This window comes from Pelodiscus sinensis, chromosome 6, assembly GCF_052426305.1.
Source record: "Pelodiscus sinensis isolate ZL-2025 chromosome 6, ASM5242630v1, whole genome shotgun sequence".
Classification (NCBI taxonomy): domain Eukaryota; kingdom Metazoa; phylum Chordata; order Testudines; family Trionychidae; genus Pelodiscus; species Pelodiscus sinensis.
In genome coordinates this window covers 101,209,784-101,228,737 of record NC_143057.1, presented here as the reverse complement: position 1 = coordinate 101,228,737, position 18,954 = coordinate 101,209,784, and the positions used below count along the sequence as shown (strand labels likewise).

Below are 18,954 nucleotides of genomic sequence, written 5' to 3'. Positions count from 1 at the left end.
GTGTCAAACAGTAATTGCTTAATTACAATAAATATTGAGATTCAAAAAGTAAAGCCTTTGTAACCCTTAAAAACTGTCAAGATCACATGAAAAAATATACAAAGTATTCTTAAATCAAACGCTAATAAATTCTCAATTCTTAGAATTTTCCTTACTTTGCCTATATATACATTTCAGTTATTAACTATGTACATATTTTTCATGAATTTGTGTTTTTATGGTGAAATTGACATATACTGACATTTACTGATGTAATACTAATCCTTATCTATCTTAATCCAAATATAGCCTATCAGGGTTTTTAAAAAGAGGTCTCTTGATTTAGGTAGCTTCAATAGTTCAGTATTTGATTATTTTTGGTGCTTACTTTTTTTTAGGTCACCTCAGTTTAAAAGGGAATAGATCATTAGAGGAGTTACAGGCCCCTATCCTGCAAGATGATTTTTGTAGGTGAATACCTACATCTGAACAGAGTGCTGTCAACACTAGTGAGGTTAACAACAGTTTCATGGAACCATCTGCATAGGTCAGCTTGTAGGATTAGGACCATAACTGGTACACATATTTGTAGTTCAAAAATTATTTTTGCCACATTAATGGCCTGTTTGTGCTCCTACAGAAGGTGTGGCAAAACTGTTATTGTCAGTAAGAAAAATGTTCTCCTATGCTTAAAGGTTTAGAAAAAGAGATAGTGTCAGGTTGCTTAAGCCCCAGATAAAAGGGTTTTAAAATTTTGTTATGCGTTAAACTGAGTTTTTATAAGATGTAATATGAGCATGAAATTATCATTGTTATTATTTAATTAAAGGATACAGTCGTTTGGATTTAAACATTGCCATGCACTGTTTGCAATCCAAATGTTTCAGATAGGCCACCTGCTTACTAGTTAACCTGTTATCTTCTTATATCCCTATCGGCCTGCTTTCAAGGTAACTGGTTAACTGGCCCTGCTGGCTGGATCCTGCCCCTGGATGCAGTGGATCCCGCTGGAGCAGCCACATACCTGTGGAGGGCCTGGATGCCTGTGGCATAGCAGGCTGGAGGAGCCCCATGGTGGGATTGGTACTGGAGTGTGCCCCAGATCCATAGCGGGGCCAGAGCAGGGGTATCCCCCACTGCCCAAGGCTGCGGCAGAGTAGGCTGGGACTGGAGCAGCCTTCATGGCTGCGGTGTAGTGCGGGGTCAGGGCTAGAACAGCTCTTGTCAGCTATGGGCCGGTGGTTAACTAGTTAAACAAATAGCTTAAACTGGTTAACTGCTGTAGTTGGTTTTTTATATCCCTGGTTTCAGCATGGAACCTGGGAAGTGAAACAGACTGCTTCCTATTGTCCAAACTGAGTGAAGTTAAAAACTAACAGAGTGCAATTGGGGAAAAGTAAACTGTATTTAAAAGAATGCTTTCACGTTTACAAATCAAACGTGTAGCATGACTGCCCAAATCTGGAATTCACAGCACATTGGCAGACCTACCACATGTGTAGTGTTCCTGGATGGACCACTAAGAGCCAGTTTCAGGATCTGGAAAATTCAACTTTAATTTAAAATATCATGTTATACCTTGAGAAATTGATGCAAATAGGTTTTCGTAGTGCTTGCTCAAATTTTACATTCCTTCTGACATTTAAAGGGCACTTACGGTACTTCTACACTGCATGGCTATTTCAGGATACCTCCGGTATCCCGTAATAGCTACCCCACATCTTCACAAGCTGCCCATTATTTCAAAATATTTTTTGAAATAATGGGTGTGCCATTCTTCCATCCCGGTAACCCTTGTTCCAGGAGGGTTAAGGGATGTTTTGAAATAGAGCATTATTTTGAAATTCAATCAAAATAAGATATGCAATTTGCGTAGTGCAAATTGTGTATCTTATTTCGAGTTTAGCGTGCTGTGTAGATGCAACCTTAAAAATAATAAGTAGCTTAAAACGAGGGATTCACACTAACTTCTCATCTTTCTTGTGTTTTTTTCCAATCTTTCAGAATATCAGTAGTATACAGAGGTACACTGGCAGCCTAGTTTTGTGTATGCTTTCTTTTTGTATAAAGTGCATAGCATTAAGGGACAATTCTGATTCCCCATGTCAACCAGGTTCATTGCAGAGGAACTATCCAGGGCAGCGGAGGATGTAATACTTCCACATGTAACCCAAAGTCAGCTTTTGTGTGTTCCCTATTTGAGAGTTTTGTATCCCCTTTAAGTTTTAACTGCCTTTATTGGGCATTCCATTCCCTGATCTTGACCACCAACCCCAAACCTGTCCAGATTACAACAGCTCTAGTTTCCTTGCCACCCACTAGCAATTGATTTGGGTACTATAGACAGGAATTGCTTGTAAATGGCAAAACCTTTATTAGTTTATGGCACATTAGAAGCTAATATTCCTAATATAAAAAAGGAGCAGTCCTGTGGCACCTTAGGCTACGTGTAGACTGCATCCCTCTGTCGACAGAGAGATGTAGATTAGGCACATCAAAATTGCTAATGAAGCAGAGATTTAAATATCCCGTGCTTCATAGCATAAACATGGGTGCCGCTTTTTTTTCGAAACCTCAAAAAATGAGGTTTACAGGATCTGTCGAATAAAGGTTTATTTTCGACAGATCTGTGTCTAGACTGCCATTTTTTTCTGGCGACCATGCTTATGCTAATGAAGCACAGGATATTTAAATCCCTACTTCATTAGCAATTTCAATGTGCCTAATCTACATCTCTCTGTTGACAGAGTGATACAGTCTAGATGTAGTGTTAGAGACTAACAAATTTATTAGGTCACGAGCTTTCTCAGTGAGTTGGAGTGGAAATTATAGAGTCCAGAGTATATATAACAGCAAAAGAAGTTACCTGTCAATTGTAGGACCAGTGCCAATGAAGCTAATTAAGTCAAGCTGGATGTGTCTCATTCATAGTATTTGATCTGGAAATGCAAATCTCAAAGGCAGAAAAATTGTGATTTCCATTCCAACTCATCTGATGAAGTGGGTTTTAGCTCGTGACCTAATAAGTGTATTAGTCTTTAAGGTGCCTTAGGACTATTTGTTGTTTTTAAAGTTAGAGACTAACATAGCTACCCTCTGAGACTCCCAAACTTATCACCTCCAGTTGTCTGATTTTATATCTTCCACTGTTGCATGCGCTCAAGAAATGGGACAAGGGATGTACTTGGAGTCTTGGCTAAGGGATGGATTATTTGGTAAGGGAGATTACAAGCTTTTATATTATTATATATAGTCACATTTTGCAATTTTATCTTCAGTGCTGTACTTCCTTTAACTATATTTTCAGGGAGCCCTGGAAACTCAAAGCTAGTGAATAGCAAGGTTTTACTTTGTTTACAGTGGAGGAGCAAAACACATGAAACATGAAAATGTTTTATCTCTGATGCTAAGTAGAGTATTTTTTATTTAACTGAACAATGACCATTTTCTAGGACTGCTTAGTGTTATGTAAAGGCTAGCTATAAAGGCATCAGTTTAAACAGACCTAGAGAATTATTTTTCATAATGTTTCTGTCCATTAGACATACAAAGCTTATTTACTGGTTGTCTTATCTTGTACACTCAGAGCCAGATTCTCTGCTGCTATAAATCAGTGTAGTTCTGTGAAAGTCAACATACATTGATTGCTTCATACTTAGCTGAAATACTGGCCCCTTTATTGAAAACTTTTCTAAAGTTCATATTTGTGAGTGTTTTTTCTACTTAGGGAGAGATTGTCTCACTTTAACTGCATTGTATCTTTCTTCTTGGTAAGTTGCCCTGTCCCATCATATGTTATTAATACTTAGTGTGCTGCTGGAAAGATCCAGGTGGCACACTACTCATCTCAGGTCCTCATCTTGTTATCACTTACACTGATTTCAGCTGAATTATTTTTAATTCCCATTTGTGTGATGTACAGACTAGTCAGGCCCTATAGGGGTACTCATAGGTCTTTTGGGGTACATCAACTCAGCTAGGCTACATAAAAAACCCTAGCAAAGTCACTTCAAGTTAAATTGTCATACAGACAATGACTTGTGTATATTGCTCTATATAAAATATACTGAAATGTAAGTATAATATTTATATTCAAATTTATTTATTTTATAATTATATGGTAAAAAGAGAAAGTAAGCAATTTTTCAGTAATAGTTGCTTTGACACTTTTATATTTCTATGTCTGATTTTGTAAGCAGGTAGTTTTCAAGTAAGGTGAAACTTATGGGTACACAAGAAAAACTCCTGAAAAGGGTACAGTATTCTGCAATGGTTGAAAGCCACTGATTTACACAATATGGTACTAGTTTAGGCTGGGCATAAATATGACTACAGTGGACTGGCCAGCATTTGAAAGAATTTTCTTTAAAAGTTACAGGGGAAAAAACATTTATTTAAGAGCAAATATATTTATATTGCATGAATTATCATAAATAATCCTTTACCCATGAAGCATGAGCAATCATTTTGGCCTTGAATAGCACTTCATCTTTTTAAAATGAACTGTGTGTTCATATCACATTCTAAGTTATTGTGAAACAAAATACAGGACTATGTAGCACTTTAAAGACTAACAAGATGGTTTATTAGATGATGAGCTTTCGTGGGCCAGACCCACTTCCTCAGATCAAATAGTGGAAGAAAATAATCACAACCATATATACCATATATACATAGTCCTGTATTTTGTGTCAGCTACACCAGACTAACACGGCTACATTTCTGTCACTAAATTATTGTGGTTTTTTTTGACAGTTCTGGGGTTCTTGCTGGCTTCGGAATCCTGTAATTAGGAATTTATTAGTGAAACCGATCTTTCTTGTATAATGTGATCACTAAATATGAAGCACATTTTATGACAATTTACTCATTTTTAATTTCATTTTTAGAAAGTCATAGCAAATTGAAAGATATTTCTCACCAAGTGACATGCTCCTTCAGGTACTGTGACTGTGCAAGATTTACCCTTATTTAACTGCTGCTAGCAGAATATCAGAAATGGCTGGATTCTTTATGCTTTGTGTTGGAAGAACTAACAAGGATGTTAAAATTAGAACCTTAAGAATCTGTTTTAAAATCCCTTATTTCTGTGTCCTACTAAATATCTCTTTTTGTGGCACATTGGTTCTTCCAAAACTCAGCAGACTGAACAGATTGCTGATCTGTCACCTTTGTAATGAAGCCACATAATGAATGCTGTGATGTTTTCAGGTTATGGATATAATTTGACTTAGTTTGCATGAAAAGAATGTTTGGTTGTCCTGAGAGAATATGCTTCTTTTTTGCCTGATAAACAAGATGATCCAAGTGCTTTTCCCTTACATATGTACGTAACTCCTGCTGGCAGTGAAGAACTGTGAAAATGAAGATTTTTTTATGAGAAGAAGAGATCTTTTACTAATGCATTTTTAAAAGAAACATGAGGCCTGTGAAATCTAAACACATAGTTCAATCTTGTCGGCAAAATTCTCCCTTTCAAGAGCCTCGGTGGTGGCTCTTGACTTTGTTGTTCTGTCCTTCCTACATCAGCAGATTGGTTATAACAATGGCAATTCTATGCATGCATGGAAAGCTGAATTTCTGTCTAAGAAGATCACTTAGCTCTGAGATAAGAATTTTCCTCTGCATTCTTCCTTAAAGTTATGGTAAAATGTAAACATTTATAATCTTTTTTAAAGTTTTGCCTCTGTTTTTTATATCAATATCATTTTTTTCATGGTGCTTGTTACTATAATACCAAAGCACCTCACTTAAATTGCTTTATTGGGATACCTGCAAGATTTTTATGTCTATCCACAAGTCTTCTTAAATTAATTTACTAGAGTTGTACAGAGGGTGGAAATTCTGTTTCATTAAGGATATTAGGATTTTGAAGCTTGGCTTCATTCTGAATTGTAATGAAAACCAAGCATTTCAAAAGTCTAGATGTATTGAACTGCATAAAGACTGACATTCTCCATGAAAGGAAATTTTGAATTTAGTTTTCGGACATTCAGAGTTTTGTTTTGATTTTTACTTTTGCGCTATATTGTACTAAGCAGATTTACCTGGCATTGCTCGGTTCCATAACTCAATGACTTTTTTTAAAAAATAAAAGGAAAATGTACATGCTTTATTTAAGTGATTTTTCAAAAAATGCAGCGTTATTTTGATGAAGTTAATTTTTGTTTTGGATTTTTTAGAAAAGCGATTGTTAACATTTTTCCATTTAATTTTTTAGTATTTTTTTTAAATGGGAATTCCATTGAGTGTATTTTTTGTTTATCCCTATAAACTCTTATCATTCACTATGTTGTAACAAAAAATGGGCTCTAGTCAGTTTGGTTTCCAGTAACATTTTCTTCTAGTTTTCAAACCTTAAGCATTGATTTAGCTGTGCCAAAACAGAGCACTACACCAAATTTCTCCTTTTTATTGCTTTGCTGTAAGGTTTATTCAGAAGCAATCCTATTTCAGGTATCTCCTATTTTTCTGGCTTATCTTGGTTCACTCTCTTTCAACATCTGTTCAGTTATGGTCATTTTGAGGACTGTACCTGCTTTGGTGATTCTCTTTTCTATTTGATTTTATGAGAAGCATTTCCATCCCAGATACATCCAATTTTCCTGGCACAACCAAACCCTTACGCTGATTTTAGTTCTGATCAGAAAAAGCTGTAGACCACATTTGGTGATCCTAGCTTTTAGAGTTTCAGAGAAGTTCTTCATCAGAGAGACAGACAAATTCTCTAAAATAGATAGTGGATACTACCCAAAATAAAAAATGAAAAATCAAAATGTTTCATTCTAAAAATTTGAAAATGAGACATTTCTATACTCTTGGAACTTACTTACTGATTTTCTTCTTAAATTAAATTCTGGCAAAATCTACCTGAATTCATGGAGATTCAATTTTGATGGAATATGATTCCATTCAGGTTTCTCAGAGCAGCTCTAGAATTTGCCATGTTTTTAGACAATGCATTGCAACAGAGATTTTGGTCACCAGTGGTACCATGGTAATTCTACTTTTTTTAATTTTGATTTTTTTTAGGCAGCCTTATCAGTCAGGAGAGTTATAACACAATACTGTACAATACTGCTGAAGTTTTTGTGACAAGGTAGAAAGTTGCTCCCCAAGCCTTTGTTCATAAAACCCCTTATTGTGAAATGAGAGGGTTAAGGTTGAGATATAAAAGTAAAAGGGGGGAAACGGCAGGGTCAATTACTGCTTAATTGGAGTGGTGTCATTTCTGCTCCCAAATAGCGTGAAAGCTGAAAAATTGGAACCCACTGTTCTGAGTGATTTGTTTTTGTTGAGAGTCCTTTGTTTATGAATTCATAAAAGAATGTTCTGAGGCTAGGGAATAAAACTACTGTTGAAAGAAAATTGTTCTTGATGCTGGTTCTCCCACCGTCCTATGGGTTCTAGGATCAGTACTTCAGGCATACTTGTTTCCCCAAAACCAATTCATGCCACAGTAAGGATGAATAAAACATACATGCACAGCTTTGTGCTCATGGGCTCACTTTTTATTCCACAATAAGCAGTAAGTTGTATAACCTCTCTTTGTCTTAATTTTCCCATAAAAGCATGGATTGGTATTTTTGGTGGGAGAATATATTCTTAGAAAACTGGGGATAAGCCTGCAATATGAGAGAGCTGTCTGGGTAGGCTAGTTTAGATAAAACAATCATGAGCCACAGAATGGTATTGATTTTTATTTGTGTGCAAAACTTGCAAGGATTTCAGTGAGACTTCTGAACTAAGAGTAGGGGCAGGAACATGCCCAATTTAAACCAGTTTTGCATAAGGGTTTTAGCTAGAATTTATTTCAGCTTTAAAATCTCTTTTAATAGCAGAGTTTTTGTTCTCCTGCCAATATCTGACAGCATTATTCATCTGTATTTATTACTAATTACAGTACTATTAATGTTTGTATATACCGGAACTTTTTTAACACATCTAGCTGTTAGTACATACTTCTCCATAATACCTCATTGGTAGGCGCTTTAAAAATTTCAGTATATTACTCTTTATGTAAGTGATTCACCTGAAAGGAAACTGTAAAAAGTTGTAGAAAATTAAATACAAATATTAAGAGACGAGGAAAAACAATAATGCAGTTTTACTCAATTTTAGTCACATTTCCTTTCTGATATCCCTTTCTAGAAAATTCTTCTCTCTTTTTGATGCCTCTCCTTCCCAACTATTAGAAACTCGTTAATGTTTGAAATAAATTGGATCCTCATCACTATCTACAATAGTTTTAGAAGGATTATGGTTCCCACCCTGGTCCTATCGAGGTCAGTGAATGTTTTGATACTGCGAAGTGGAGTGTTCCTCCAACAAAGTGCTCAAGACAAAATATTCAGATTTGGGTTCCTAATTTTAGGCACATTAACTTGTATTTCTAAATATGTGGCCTGATTTTCAGAGGTGCTAAACACCCAAAATTGCCACAAGGTTAGTGGTACTTTGTGGCTTATCAGCATCTTTGAAAATAAGACCATTTATATAGGGTCAAAAATATGGACTTGAGTGCATACATTTAGGCTCCAAGAGTATTGTATCCTTTCTAAGCATGCAGTTTGAAAAAGTGATTGAATATATGTATGAAATATTTTCAGAAACCTCATTCTATGCTTCCATCATATTTTAACACATCAGGTGCCTAAAACAGACTGCTGGGTGATCATTGTTAAAGAGATAATATGATAAGACAAACAAATTTAATTTGTCTGTAAAGGGAGCAGTGCTATAGCTGATGTTTCCCCTTAGATTAATATACATATTAGTTTATTTTTTGATTATCTACTGTAAAATAACATAAAATGGTTTAGATTTGAAATATTCTCATATGTTTTTAGTGATAACCTAATATCTTACAAACAAAATCACTTTCTTAATTTGTGCTGTAAGCAAAGTAAATTTTAAATTACAGAAGGAGTTCAGTTCACTTACAATTAAAAAAATGATTGCAACATGAGTAAATCCAGAAAGTTTCTACGCTATAATTTTGACTGAACGTTAGATACATCATGGTGAAGTGTGTAACCACTGAGAATTAATGAACATTTTTTTTCAGCAGGAACATCTTATTTGATTCTAACTATTAAGGATTTTTACAGAATTTTTAATTCACCCATGCTAGTCTCTGTCTTCATGAAAAGGAGACAATAATCAGCATATTCTCTTATTCAGGGAAAACCACACTGAATGAAGACTGATGGCATCTAAAAGAGGATTAGAAAGTTAAAAGTCGCTCTTAAAGATAAGTTCAGAGACTTGTTAGAGCAGTTGATAAAGATTACCATGTATGTGACTCTGCATAGTTGTATCACGCAAGCAAGGTACTAACAAACTTCAACAGGCCTTTATTTACCAAAGGTGAAACCTCTTTACAAAGCTGCTGCTGCTCCTCCCCTCTGTAGCTCTCACTCAGGCCTGGCCCATCTACTCCCCCCTCCTGCTTGTTTCCTGTGCTTCCAGATTCCCAACAGCCAGTGCTCCCAGTCCTAATAATTACAAGCAGCATCTAAAACACCACAATAGTGTACGTAGAATCTATATTGCTTACTCTTTGGGAGCCCCCACTGCAGTCAAACAACTAAGAGCGAGATTGTGTCCAGCTTTTATGCATGAGAACAAGTGTGGGGAAGAAAAGTACTCCCCCGTTGCGTTCTTGTTAGGGGCTGGGCACAGTTGTCATTTTTATGAGCTGGGTTCTCAGTGGAAAGACTCACTGTCATTAATTTTAGTGGGCTTTGAATCAGGCTTTATACTCCCTGAGCACGCTGCCTACATAACACTTGTCCTGCTTTGTGTGCTACAGTATATGTCCCAGTAGGAGTGATCCATGGGTATACCCACGTCCAGGCCAACTAGCAGGAGGAAAGGACATGGCACACTGCTAAAGTTTTCTTTAGTGTCCCCCTTCCTACAAGCCACCTGGATATAGTTCCTACATAATCTCCTGGTGTGGGTTGTCACTCAGAGCAACAATTGGGTCATCACTATTCGGGGCCAAATTCTCTGACAATTTTTGAAGCACACTTCCATTGTGGTTTCTTAGAACTTGCCTTGATTACAGAACTGGGAAAAAAACACAAGAAAACTTTATGACTTTCATCCCAAATAGTGGAAGCATTTATCAAATGTAAACCACAGACTTGCTTTATATGTAATGAAATGTATTGGTGCAGAATGAAAACACTCAGGTGGTATATAATTAAAGAAATAGTTTTCACTCCATCAGTATAAGAGCAAAAGCATTTAATAGCATAAACTTTTCTGCAAATTATAGAATATTTTATTTCTTTCTTTTGACCTTGTTCATGCTCCCTGTTTCTTCTCCCCCCCCCCATCTTCAATGTTGACATATTAACTTTGGATCAGGCCTCTTAACCATCCATGCTTAGTGAAGATATGAAATGATTTGGGAAGGCTTTTGTGTCAGGAGTTTATGGAAGGTTTGTTTAAAAATCTTGAACGATTATTATGTCATAAAAACAATTACTGAGAGCCAACTCCTGATCTCAGTTACACTGATGTAAATCTGAAGTAACTTCACTGACGTGAGTAGATCTACTGTAGGTTTACAGCAGAATAGGTGAGAGTTTCATATGGCCCTGAATATTTCAGTGAATCAAGATGCAGTTGATTTTTCACACTAGGGGAGCTATGAAGTATAGTGTTCTGTTTTATTACTGCTATCTTTGAAGACATGCTCATCTTAGAGTACTTTCTTAAATGGTGAGAGACCTGCAATTTAAGAATGAAAGCTTTTTTTTCATGCATTCTTATCAGTTATCTGTTATTGCAGAGGGTAAAGTTAGAATGCCAGTAGTCAAAGCTGTACTTTTCTTTCTGTATCTTTTTCAGCCTTAGTATCTGGGTACTAGGTTGTTACTGAAGCCTTTTTTAAGAACATAATTTTTTAAAGCCATATGAAAAAGCCTTCATATGTCACTCATATTGAATCAGCATTGGATGTTAACCAAAATAGTTCAAAGCATTTTATTGGTGAAATCATTAACTGAGGATAAAAATGAGCATTTTAAAATGAAGAACCACTGTGAACATGCATGAAAGGGTATATATTGATTTAACTGGCAACAATATGAGGTCCTGTCATGTCATATTGTTTTAGTTCCAGGATCATATCTTTTGAGCCCTGTGTGTATACAACATTTATATCTACTTCTGTTCCACAATCTGCAAACATTGTCTGTAGATATCTGAGAATATAAAGTAGATATCCACAGGTTTGCAGGACTCTAGATATAAAATTTGGATCAAAATCCATAAATGATCCACAAATATCCACATCTGCGGAGATTGGTAGATGTGTAGAATCCTGAAAAATTTGCTTTACATCTCATGTTATTTTACACCCATAAAGAGCTCACAAGCTCATGAAAACAGTACACAAAAATACTGAGATAATTGATTATCTGTGGAGCCTGCAGTCTAAAAAGGGAAGAGTCATTCTTTCCAGGACAAGTCTTCCAGAATTTACTAGTTATTTAAACCTATAAGATTTTATAGAAATTTAATGAGGTTCTATATTTAAATTACACTGTAGAACGTTATACTTAGGAGGCTCATTTGTTTTTCAGGTTGCTGGAATTTTGTAATTAGGTTCATATCTTCTAAGAGGATCTTGAATAGGTCCCATATGTGGGTTGAATGGGGAGAAAGAAAAGATGGGCCAAGTTTGTAGGACACTAGGAGGAATGTTCTGAAGAAGGAAATTACTGCAATGCTGATGCCAAGAGGAGTTTCAAATGAGCTCAGTATGTGGTGTCAAACATGAAAATTAGGGAGTCAAAAGAACCAGCTAACCAAAGGGACTAGTTCTACCCTTTTACAGACCTACTTCCATACTACTACTAATAGCAGTGTGCTATTTGGTATATTACTCAGTCTTTCTAAATGCTCGCTTTGCAAAATGAAATAGTGATAGGGTCTGTGGGCCAAATTCTGCTCTCATTTACACCTGTGCAGTCTTATTAACATCAGTAAGATTGTATAGGTTTAAATGAGACCACAATTTGGATATTTATCTAAATAATTTTTAAAATTGTCACTGACCTAAAAGGACCTTTTTACTAGGGATGTTAAAATGTGTTTAAGTAAACTGCTGAAAAATTCAGTGGTTACACATGGGGCAGCTCACTCCCTGTGTGAACCAGGAGCCTGCGTGTAACTGTGAAAGTTAACGGATGAGCCAACTATGTACATGGTTACACTTTCACATCCCTACCTATTACCCCATGATTTTGCCATTTCATTGTTCCCTGATTATATTTGTTTTCTCTCTTCATTGTTCTCATTAACAAATTCCTCTGCTGTACACATTGTGCTATGTTGTGGACAATGATTTAAAAGAAATGCAAATACTCCACTTGTATAGCCCTTTGTATTTATCTGTTAACCACAAAAAGCCCAAACATACAAACAACCAACTATAACTTAGAAAAAACAAACAAATATTAGTATGTTTTGGTGTATCTAAGTCTTAGTCTTCTGTAAAAATACCAGTTTGTTTCTTGTTTGCTTTATATTATCCCTCTTATTTTGGATAGCTGGAGACCATATTGTGTCCCATGTATTAAACTTCAGTAAATAGATATTGTAAAAAATACCACTGTGTAAAGAATTACTGTTATTCAGGCATGAGAAAACATACATTGATCCAACAATTCAGCCAAAACCTGGCCTTTGTCAAGGACAACGAACACATAGTGATATTGAGCATAAATACTTTTGGCAGTTATCACAATCTGGCTTCAAGGCAGAAATGGATGAGTAGAAAGCCTCAGTATCATGCTGAACTAATAAGGATGAAGCACTTGCTGTATAGGAAGAGAATAGGACTCAGTTACATTAGTCAGGATAAAAATTAGAAGATATTAATCCTTTATTGATCCTTCTACCAGAGGGCATAAACTGGTCATCAGTGGGGTCAATTAGGAATTTTCACCCCTATCCCCAGAATTAATATTAATTAACATGCATAATCAGCCAATGACACTGGGTTGTTCAAATCTTCAACTGAAGCATCAATTAAGGCCACTGTTAGAAATAGTATTAGGGTTATCTGACATGATAAATTCTACAGTATGGTATAAGGCATTCACAAGAGAGTTTAAAATATTCACTTTCTAGACACTTTTACCATCAGTTCTGAGCAAATTGTCATAATTGGTTCCTGAAATCAGTAGCAGTTAATTGCAAGTCTGTCTGTGTGTAGCAGAGACCGTTGTGGTTGTAGATTGTCCCAGCCAAACTAATTGTCTATAATACAGGTTGAAACTCTCTTAACTGGGACTTTCTGGTCTGGCAACATCCTTGGTCTGGCAGGACCATTTCTGTTGCTTCATTAACTTCCATAAAATATGCTGATTTATGCCATCTAGGGGTATGTCTAAGGAAGCGTGGCCAGGGCCAGCTTTAGGAAGTGCGGGGCCCAATTCGAACAATTTCAACAGGGCCCCGCAGCAATTTTGGTTGAGAAAAGAAAAACAAACACAAACAAACAAAAAAAAAATGCACACAAAAGTTTCAGTGGAGGGCCCAGGAATTTCTTTGGTTGAGCAAAAAAAAAAACCAGCACACAAAAAATCCCCAGCTACCTCCCCCACCAAGCCCTGGAGGTAGCTAACACCCCAGCAGTGCAGGGAACCCTGCACTAAATTCACACCTCCTGTGGCTCAGGCAACCGCCGCTCTCCTCCTCCCGGGCTAATGCCCCCTCCCGCAGTGTGCCCGGCACACTTCCGGGTTCAGGGCACAGGACCCCTTTAGGCGTGGGGCCCGATTCGGGGGAATTGGGTGAGTTGGCCTAAGTCCAGCCCTGAGCACAGCAGTGGGGCTTCCTGTCAGGGCAGTGGGAGCTCCATGCGCGGTAGTAGGGCTGCCCAATATGGCAGCAGGAATAGGAGCGCAGAGGCCGTGTGCCTGCTGAGTGCTGCAGCTGGAACCAGAGAGAGGTATGAGCTGGCTGGGGACCAGGGCTGGAGGGGGCTTGTTGCAAGAGGGCCAGAAATTACCTCCTCTGGTCTGGCAAAATCCCTCATCCAGGACCGGTCAGGTTCCGAGGGTGACGAACTAGGGAGGTCCAACCTGTACTTCCATATTATTATATGTTTAAACATATCCCTTGGATGGCATAAATCGACGTATTTTATGGAAGTCAATGAAGCATCAGAAATGTATAACAAATAAAGATCTGGCCCATAATTTTATATACCCTATTAAGGAAATGGTAATGAAAACTACAGGTAACTATAGATGCTTTCCATATCTTACATAACATTAACAGAATAACTCTTACTTTGTAGTTCATATTTCTGTATTCTACAAAATGTAAACAGAACCAGGAATTACTTGACAAAGTGAAAGCGACGAGGAGTCCTGTGGCACCTTATAGACTAACTGAAGTGTAGGAGCATAAGCTTTCGTGGGCAAAGACCCACTTCGTCAGATGCATGTGACATGCATCTGACGAAGTGGGTCTTTGAAGTGTAGGAGCATAAGCTTTCGTGGGCAGTTAGTCTATAAGGTGCCACAGGACTCCTCGTCGCTTTTGCAGATTCAGACTAACACGGCTACCCCTCTGATACTTGACAAAGTGAAATTAGCTCATTTATGTATGTTTGCACTTCAGGTCACAGTTTGGGGCTAGATTCACTGCAGCTGTCACTACAAGATGTAAGTTACACACTGTGAGTTAGTTTACCCCCAGGGAGGGTTTTCTCCCCAAGGAGATATTATCTTTCTTCAACATCCACCTATGTTAGTTAGGATTTAATCAGCAGAGATTGCCGAGGAGGCCTTACTGACAGACCCAGTGTATCTCCTTGGTGAGCTAGCCATGCCTCTTGCCCATTCAGCACTCCACACCTGATGGTCTGTGAGGATATCACTTCCTGGAATGCAGTCCAGACCACTGAGGGATTATGTCATCACCTGCCTTGTAACCTTGGATGCCTCACAATGCCTTGCTGTAGTAGCTTCTAAAATAGGTCCCTTTCAACCAGAGGCCATATGTCTTTGCTAGCCAGCCCTGGTTCAGCAGCCTGTCTCCAGCCCCAGTTTGGCTTCTAGCAGCCTTGGCTGCAGCTTGCAGCGTGACCCAAACACAATCCTAGTCCAGAATTCCCTCTCATGGACAGTTCAGAGAATATAATTTGTTTGTTCCTTTAAAGACACAAAGCAAATCACAGTTTATTAATTTAACTGGGTGTAAGTACAAATTTATTAACAAAATACACAGAGAATTAAATGAGTTCAGGTATAAGGAATGAAGGTAGAGTTACAAGTAAAACAAAACAAAATATGCTCTAAATATCTAAAATGTAATCTAGCAAAATGCAGGTTTTTTTCACAAGACGGTTTCTCTCACCAGTCATTCTTTGCCCAGCTGTGCCTGGCTTTCCCTCAGGCAGGACTTTCCATGAAAGTACAAGGTGCTTGCTTCCTTTGTTGTCTTAGGTAAAAAAAAATCTTTTCCTAAGCAGGTTTATCACCTATACTCAGATTCAGAGACTTCAAACTTCCCTTGGTTGAAGAATCCCAAGCATTGTTACAGGCTGGGGACCGACTGGCTAAGTAGCAGTTCTTTAGAAAAGGACCTGGGGATTACAGTGGATGAGAAGCTGGATATGTTTCAACAGTGTGCCCCTGTAGCCAAGAAGGCTAATGGCATATTAGGTTGCATTAGGAGGAGCATTGCCAGCATATCTAGAGAAGTGATTATTCCCCTTTATTCCGCTCTGGTGAGGCCACATCTGGAGTATTGTGTCCGGTTCTGGGCACCCCACTATAGAAAGGATGTGGACACATTGGAGATGGTACAGCGAAGGGTGACCAAAATGATTAGGGGGCTAGAGAACATCACCTATGAGGAGAGACTGAGGGATTTAGGTTTGTTCAGTCTGCAGAAGAGAAGAGTGAGGAGAGATTTGATAGCAGCCTTCAACTTTCTGAAGGGAGGTTCCAAAGAGGAAGGAGAGAGGCTGTTCTCAGTAGAGATGGATGGCAGAACAAGGAGCAATGGTCTCAAGTTACAGTGGGGGAGGTCTAGATTGGATATTAGGAAAAACTATTTCACTAGAAGGGTGGTGAAGTACTGGAATGGGTTACCTCGGGAGGTGGTGGAATCTCCATCTCTAGGGCTACGTCTAGACTGGCAGGATTTTCCGGAAATGCTTTTAACGGAAAAGTTTTCCGTTAAAAGCATTTTCGGAAAAGCGTGTCTAGATTGTCATGGATGCTTTTCCGCAAAAGCACTTTTTGCGGAAAAGCGTCTGTGGCCAATCTAGACGCGCTTTTGCGCAAAAAAGCCCCGATTGCCATTTTCGCGATCGAGGCTTTTTTGCGGAAAACAAATCTCAGCTGTCTCCACTGGTCCTTTTGTGCAAAAGTTTTGCGCAAAAGAGACTTTTGCCCGAACGGGAGCAGCATAGTTTTTCCGCAAAAAGCACTGATTTCTTACAGTAGGAAGTCAGTGCTTTTGCGGAAAGTGAAGCGGCCAGTGTAGACAGCTGACAAGTTTTTCCCGGAAAAGTGGCTGATTTTCTGGAAAAATTGGCCAGTCTAGACACAGCCTAGAAGTTTTAAAGTCTCAGCTTGACAAAGCCCTGGCTGGGTTGACTTAGTTGGGATTGGTCCTGCCTTGAGCAGGGAGCTGGACTTGATGACCTCCTGAGGTCTCTTCCAGATCTATGATTCTATGACCCATCCTTCTCAGTTTGCAAGAGCTCTGTTCCTTTTTATCTGTTTAGCGATGCATGTGTAAGATGGCTTCTGCCTTACTTATATGTCCCATAGTTCACTGACTTTGTTTCAGGCTATGTCTAGACCTTCGGTATTCCGGAAAAACCCCGCCGCTTTTTTTTGCAGAAGAGCAGACGCACTCTTTTGGAAGCCCTATCTTCCTCCTTCCACGAGGAAGAAGGGCTCTTCCGAAAGAGGAGGGTTTTCCAAAATTTGGCCCAGTGTAGACGGGACAAATTTCAGAAAAGCCTCTTCTGACAAAACTATCGGAAAAAGGTACGCAAATTGCAGAACGCAATTTGCGTGCCTTTTTCTGATAAAACATTGTAGTCTGATGTAGCCTCAGTTGAAGGGAAGCCCTCTTGTGTGCTCTGCTTCCTGTGTCTACCTGAAAGTGGATCTCATCTGGTTCTTCCCTTTGGGTATGTCTACACAGCAACATTATTTCAAAAGAACTAACGTTATTTTGAAATAACTTAGTCCACGTCTACACAGCAGGCAATTATTTCAAAATAATGTCGAATACTATCAAGTTGGAGGACTTCTTACTCTGACTCTTGTAACCCTCACTGTCTGAGGAGTAAGGGAAGTTGGAGAAGAGTGCTGTATTTCGAAATAAGTGCTGTTTAGATGCTCCCAATTTCTAAATAAGCTACACAATTGACATAGCTCAATTTGCGTAGTTTATTTTGAGTTAAGTGTGCTGTATAGACACACTCTCTCTGTGGGCTTCCCATTCTCTTATGGCTATGTCTACACTACCAGGTTATTTTGAAATAAGTTATTCCAAAATAATAACTCCCAAAATAACTATTTTGAAATAAGCTTATTCCTCTTCACAAGCAGGACTTATTGTTTCGAAATAACGAGCCCATTATTTCAAAATAACAGGCTTGGGAATGTGGACTCTTGCCTTGTAGACATACCCTATATGACTTCTAAATAAGTTGACTTACATGATTTGTTTCCACCAGACTTAATTTACATAAGAGATAGGTATATATAGCCTTGACATTCCCTTCTGTCTGGACAGAAAGACAGTCTAATAGCAATGAGTATCCATAATTTCTTATATAGTATTAGAATACTCTACAATAAATACGTTTCAGAATGATGTTAATCATCAGTGTGCCAGCTTCCAGAAAATACTTCACTCTCTACTCTTTTATAATACAGTAATACTGTATAAAAGCATTTAATTTTGTGGCTTATGACTTGAGGTTCAGCCTTTCTTTCTCGCTAGACCAATAAACCTTTCAAATGGATTCTTCTGAAAAATAAAACTCAGACCAAGCTTCTCTCTCTTGCTGGGTGTAGATGCCATGCTGTTGCCTGCTGTGTGGTTTGCTTTCACCCCTTTTTAGCTTGATTGGGTCTGTTTACTACTTATATGTAATTTTTTTAGCATAGATTTGTTTCTCTCTGACAGACAGTCATTGAACATATTTTAGTTAAAATTACAGCTTATACAGTAAAACCTGTATTATCCAGGATGCTCAGAGATTAGGGCATTATGGTTATCTAAAAATTTTGGTTATCTGAGGGTTCCATCAATCTAGGAGAAACCAATGGACGATAATAGTAAAACTCAAGTTTTTAATATTGGTAGTTTTATACTACCAATATAGTTGGTCTCACATTTCTATTTTGAGTTAAAGATGATTAGTACTTCTTAAATAAAAATTGTTAAGCCAATCATGGTAAACCAAGCCAGACCTGTGCACCTGAAGATGTGACAGTATTGTGGCTGGGGGCAATGCCGGTTAACAAAGTTTTCTGTTTAACAGAGTGCTGGATAACAAAGGTTTCACTGTATTCATAATTTGTAATACCGAGGATGTGAATAGACAGATGGATAGTATCACATAGGACCACTATATCTTCTCCACCCACACCATTCTTTCAGTGGAGTGTAGGCTGAAGTTAATTTCTGAGAACACAACCCATTCTGTCAGATTTTTATGTAATTCCCTATGACTCTAGTTGTGCATCAACTAAACACCTTCACCTTCTTCCAATCTAGTCTTTAAAATGCATTCTTTCTATCAAAGACTTTGGTGATGACAATCATATATTAACTGTATTACAGGTTAAAATAGTGTGGCACACTCTGGTCTGGAAACATGTGGAGTCCAGCATGATTTCAGTTAGCTGGATGTCCACTTGTTATGTGTTTGGCAAAGTTTCCCACGTTCCCATAAAATATGTTTAT

The 18,954-nt window shown here is 38.0% G+C and overlaps 1 protein-coding gene across 2 annotated transcripts in view; it reads left to right on the top strand.

The window, feature by feature from the left end:
* Window positions 1-18,954, top strand: part of PARP8 (poly(ADP-ribose) polymerase family member 8) — a 223,060-nt gene that overhangs the window by 56,489 nt on the left and 147,617 nt on the right. The gene's annotated exons all lie outside the window — the stretch shown is intronic.